The sequence below is a fragment of the Meles meles genome, chromosome 10 (genome assembly GCF_922984935.1).
Source record: "Meles meles chromosome 10, mMelMel3.1 paternal haplotype, whole genome shotgun sequence".
Classification (NCBI taxonomy): Eukaryota; Metazoa; Chordata; class Mammalia; order Carnivora; family Mustelidae; genus Meles; species Meles meles.
The window spans coordinates 32,218,497-32,224,072 of record NC_060075.1 but is presented as its reverse complement, the minus strand read 5'-3'; the positions used below and the strand labels follow the sequence as shown (position 1 = coordinate 32,224,072).

At 41.2% G+C, this 5,576-nt stretch overlaps 1 pseudogene; it reads left to right on the top strand.

Annotated features, from left to right (window-relative positions):
- The first annotated feature begins 1,684 nt into the window (after positions 1–1,684).
- On the top strand, positions 1,685–4,514 carry LOC123951331 (annotated as a pseudogene).
- Positions 4,515–5,576: the final 1,062 nt, after the last annotated feature.

Sequence of the window (5,576 nt, the reverse complement as noted above, 5' to 3'; positions counted from 1 at the left end):
GAAGGACCTCAATGTGAGAAAGGAATCCATCAAAATCCTTGAGGAGAACACAGGAAGCAACCTCTTTGACCTCAGCCGCAGCAACCTCTTCCTAGGAACATTGTCAAAGGCAAGGGAAACAAGGGCAAAAATGAACTATTGGGACTTCATCAAGATCAAAAGCTTATGCACAGCAAAGGAAACAGTCCACAAAACCAAAAGACAACTGACAGATTGGGAGAAGATATTTGCAAATGACATATCAGATAAAGGGCTAGTATCCAAAATCTATAAAGAACTTTTCAAACTCAACACCCAAAGAACAAATAATCCAATCAAGAAATGGGCAGAGGCTATGAACAGACATTTCTGCAAAGAAGACATCCAGATGGCCCACAGACACATGAAAAAATGCTCCACATCACTCAGCATCAGGGAAATACAAATCAAAACCACAATGAGATATCACCTCACACCAGTCAGAATGGCTAAAATTAACAAGTCAAGAAATGACAGATGCTGGCGAGGATGTGGATAAAGGAAAACCCTCCTCCACTGTTGGTGGGAATGCAAGCTGGTGCAGCCTCTCCGGAAAACGGTGTGGAGGTTCCTCAAAAAACTGAAAATAGAGCTACCCTATGACCCAGCGATTGCACTGCTCGGTATATATCCTAAAGATACAAAAGTGTTGCTCCAAATGGGCACGTGCACCTGAATGTTTATGGCAGCAATGTCCACAGTAGCCAAACTATGGAAAGAACCTAGATGTCCATCAAGAGATGAATGGATAAAGAAGAAGTGGTATATATACACAATGGAATACTATGCAGCCATCAAAAGAAATGAAATCTTGCCATTTGAGATGACGTGGATGGAACTAGAGGGTATCATGCTTAGCGAAGTGAGTCAGTTGGAGAAGGACAACTATCATATGATCTCTCTGATATGAGGAAGTGGAGATGCAACATGGGGGGTTGGGGGAGTAGGAAAATAAAAAATGAAAGAAGATGGGATCTGGAGGGAGACAAACCATAAAAGACTCAATCTCAAAAAACAGACTGAGGGTTGCTGGGGGGAGTGGGGAACGGGATAGTGTGGTGTGGATATGGACATTGGGGAGGGTATGTGCTATGATGAGTGCTGTGAAGTGTATAAACCTGGCAAGTCACAGACCTGTACCCCTGGGGATAAAAACACAGTATATGTTTATTTAAAAATTTTAAAAAATAATAAGAAGAAAAACATTTTTCTTAGAAGAAAAACAAAAGAAAAACCAACACATCGAATGGGAGAAAATATTTACAAGCCATGTATCTGATAAGGGATTAGTATCTGAAATATATAAAGAACTCCTACAACTCAATAGAAAAAATACAAGTAGTCTAATTAAAACATGGGCAAATAATCTGAATAGATGTTTTCCCAAGGAATACATAAAAATGTCCAGCAGATACATCAGAAGGTGTTCAACACCACTAATCATCAGGGAAATTCAGATAAAAACTCAAATGAGTTAGTGGCTGTGCAGCTGGATATCAGGGGTCTGGGCAGATCAGCTTTGGAATGGAAAAGGAGTGTGTGGAGCAGTTAACTCTGCAACACAGAGCCCAGCAATCTGGAAAGTGCAGTCTTCTGAAATCAGAAAATTAAGGAACTTCAGCTATTTTCAGTAGAAATCTGGAGGTGCATTTTCATTGGTTAAAAAATGACTACTCTTAAAAGTTTAGAAACCAACCCAGTCTGGGGAGCAGGAGATGGAATAGAAACTGAGGAGCCACCCAAATCTGTTGAAGTTATGGCTGGTGTCCAAACCCATAAATCATCACATCCTTCAGAATCCATGAAAGAAAGCAGTTCCATCAGAGATCCTAGGAGTTTAACTAGGGAAGATTTTCACAGAAAAAACAGTGGAAGTTAAAACTCTAAGAATATTAGTTCCCCATCACTAAAGGCAAGGGAAGCAAGGGCCAGAATGTACTATTGGGACTTCATCAAGATCAAAAGCTTTTGCACAGCAAAGGAAACAGTCAACAAAACCAAAAGGCAACTGACAGAATGGGAGAAGATATTCTCAAACAACATATCATATAAAGGGCTAGTATCCAAAATCTATAAAGAGCTTAGCAAACTCAACACCCAAAGAAGAAGTAATCCAATCAAGAAATGGGCAGAGGACATGAACAGACATTTCTGCATAGAAGACATCCAGATGGCCAATAGACACATGAAAAAGTGCTCCACATCACTCAGCATCAGGGAAATACAAATAAAAACCACAATGAGATACCATCTCATGCTCCACATCACTCGGCATCAGGGAAATACAAATCAAAACCACAATGAGATACTACCTCACGGCAGTCAGAATGGCTAAAATTAACAAGTCAGGAAATGGCAGATGTGGCAAGGATGCAGAGAAAGGGGAACCCTCCTACACTGTTGGTGGGAATGCAAGCTGGTGCAGCCACTCTGGAAAACAGCATGGAGGTTCCTCCAAACGTTGAAAATAGAGCTACCCTATGACCTAGCAATTGCACTACTGGGTATTTACCCTAAAGATACAAATGTAGTGATCCAAAGGGGCACATGCACCCAAATGTTTATAGCAGCAATGCCCACAATAGCCAAACTATGAAAAGAATCTAGATGTCCATCAACAGATGAATGGATAAAGAAGATGTGGTATATATATACAATGAAATACTATGCAGCCATCAAAAGAAATGAAATCGTGCCATTTGCGATGATGTGGATGGAACTAGAGAATATTGTGCTTAGTGAAGTAAGTCAATCAGAGAAAGACAACTATCATATGATCTCCCTGATATGAGGAAGTGGAGATGCTTGTGGGGCATAGGAAAAGAATAAATGAAAGAAGATGGGATCGGGAGGGAGATAAACCATAAGAGACTCTTAATGTCCCAAAACAAACTGAGGGTGGCCGGGGGGAGGGGGATAGGGAAAGGGTGGTGGGGTTATGGACATTGGGGAGGGTACGTGCTATGGTGACTGTGTGAAGTGTGTAAACCTGGCGATTCACAGACCTGTACCCCTGGAGCTAATAATACATCATATGTTAACAATAAATAAATAAATAAATACAAAAATATTAGTTCTCAACACTGCTATAACCCATGATATCCCCCCCAAAAATGGAAAGGTTAAGTCTCTGGGGCACGTAATAGGGCAGACTTCTTTGGTCAGAGGGAGCCGTAGAACCCAGAAAGGAACTATCTGAGGTAAAGAATATACTGGAAAGCTCAAGAACTCTTAAAGTTTACTACAGGACAAAGATCTTTCAAACCAGCTCAGTGTACAGAGGTCAATTATGATTTTAAATAAAGGTGCTAGTGGCTTCTGTTGGGGATGATCTTCAGTATCACTTTGTCTAGCCCGTAAGAAAAAATTGGCTTATTTTATTTTATCTTATTTTAAGATGAATTTATTTATTTATTTGAAGGAGAGAAAGAGAGAGAGAGAACATGTAGGGAGAGCAGCAGGCAGAGGGAGAGGGAGAAGCAGACTCCCAGTTGAGCAGGGAACCTGTTGTGGGACTCAATCCCAGGACCCTGGGATCACGACCGATCACGGCACAGGATCACGATCATGTGCCGAAGGCAGATGCTTAATGACTGAGCAACCCAGGTGCCCCCAAATCGACTTATTTTAGAAAATAAAGCCCTACAGGCACCTGGGTGGCTCAGTGGGTTAAGCCTCTGCCTTCGGCTCAGCTCATGATCTCAGGGTCCTGGGATCAAGCCCCGCATCGGGCTCTCTGCTCAGCAGGGAGCCTGCTTCCCCCTCTCTCTCTGCCTGCCTCTCTGCCTACTTGTGATCTCTCTCTCTCTCTGTCAAATAAATAAAATCTTTTAAAAAAAAAAAAAGATAGAAAGAAAGAAAGAAAGAAAAGAAAATGAAGCCCTAGGTCAAAACACAGCTCAACCTTCTGAATAGTTAGAACTTATGTTAATATACTGTGATGTGTGGCTAAGTAAATTCCTCAGAAGAAGGATTATAGTAGATAACTTAACCAACCCAGAGCAGATTTACAGCATTAAAACCGTTACACACAGAGCGCTATTCAAAATCTCCTGAGTGCACGGGAGAAGTTTCATCAGGAAATGACAGTCACCCAGAAGTTGTTGGAGAAGCTCTTAGTCTCCTTGTAATAGGGAAGAGAGCATACGAGCCACCCTAGTACAAAGCCTCATACCATAGCAGGACTAGCATCAACACATCCCAAGCTGGTGAAAGCAATAAATGCCCCTCTACTGGATAATGTTGGCCCTAACAGTCAAAAGAAGATTCCATCAACAGGTGAATTCTGCAGCACCCTGGCAGAAAAAATGGCTGAAAGGGTTCTACTCATTTTGGATCCAGTTACCTGTACAAATTCTCACCTGATAATCCATTTTCTGAGTCCTCACCTTACTTGATACAAAGAAAAATAATGGACAATTTCATCCTTCTACAGAAAGGAAAACACAACCTTGAGTTGCCCCAGTCACTGCCAGGAAGAACTCACTGTCCTTTAATATTCAGTATGTTGGAGGCATGCTGCAGACACTTGCTTCTTACCTAAGGGTTGCTATTATTTGGGATCTGGGGTTCTTATATGGTAGAAGTAATATCACTTTCTATTTAAGTAATATATGTCCCCAAAGATGTTTCACTGGGCCACAGATTACCCTTTCTCAATAACTATCTCAGGGTGAGAAAAGAATGAAACTGTGAGGCTATATTTAAGTAGATGATATTTCTCAGGCATTACATAATGCTTTTCCTAAAGGACTCTGAAAGAAAAAGTCTACCTTTATTTTAGACTCTAAGATATATCTTGCTCTGTATTTAATATGAACATATTCAATTGTAGTACTCCAATGCAGAGTGGGTCATAGGCAGCCATGCCCACATTCACTTACTGCGGTGGTTGTCTATGGTGGTGGTGGTGGTGGTGGTTGTTGTTTTAGAGATTTTAGTTACTTATTTGAGAGAGAGAGAGAGAGAGCTAGCACAGATAGGGGTAGGGGCAAAGAGAGAGGGAGAAGCAGGATCCCCTCTGAGCAGGGAGCCTAATTCAGGGCTCCATCCCAGGACACTGGGATCCTGACCTGAACCCAAGGCAGTTGCTTAACTGACTGAGCCACCCAGGTGTCCCTGTCTGTGGTTGTTTTATTGTTTTCTTTTTTTTTTTTTCCTTGCCAACAGCAAAACTGAATGGATGCAACAGGACTTGTAAAGCCTAACATATTTCCCATCTAGACATTTTCCTGTCTTTACAGAAAAAGTTTTTTGGCCTCTAAAGGAGTAAAAGAGGTCAGGGGGATGGCAAGAGGGAGTGTTTGTTCCCATTTTGGTGATTTTGGGGGCTACAAATAGGCTTATGGAAATACTATGGGTGAAGGGACTAATATTTTAAAACTAAATGCTATATGTTAGGGAAATTAATATTTTACAGCCACCATAGCAAGTGTTTCAATAACACATATGTTGGTTTTTGTGTGGGGAACTCCATAGTTTGAATAGATGCAACGTGACATATATGAAAGAAACACATTCTATTGAACTCATTTTGACAAATGCAACACAATAGGAAT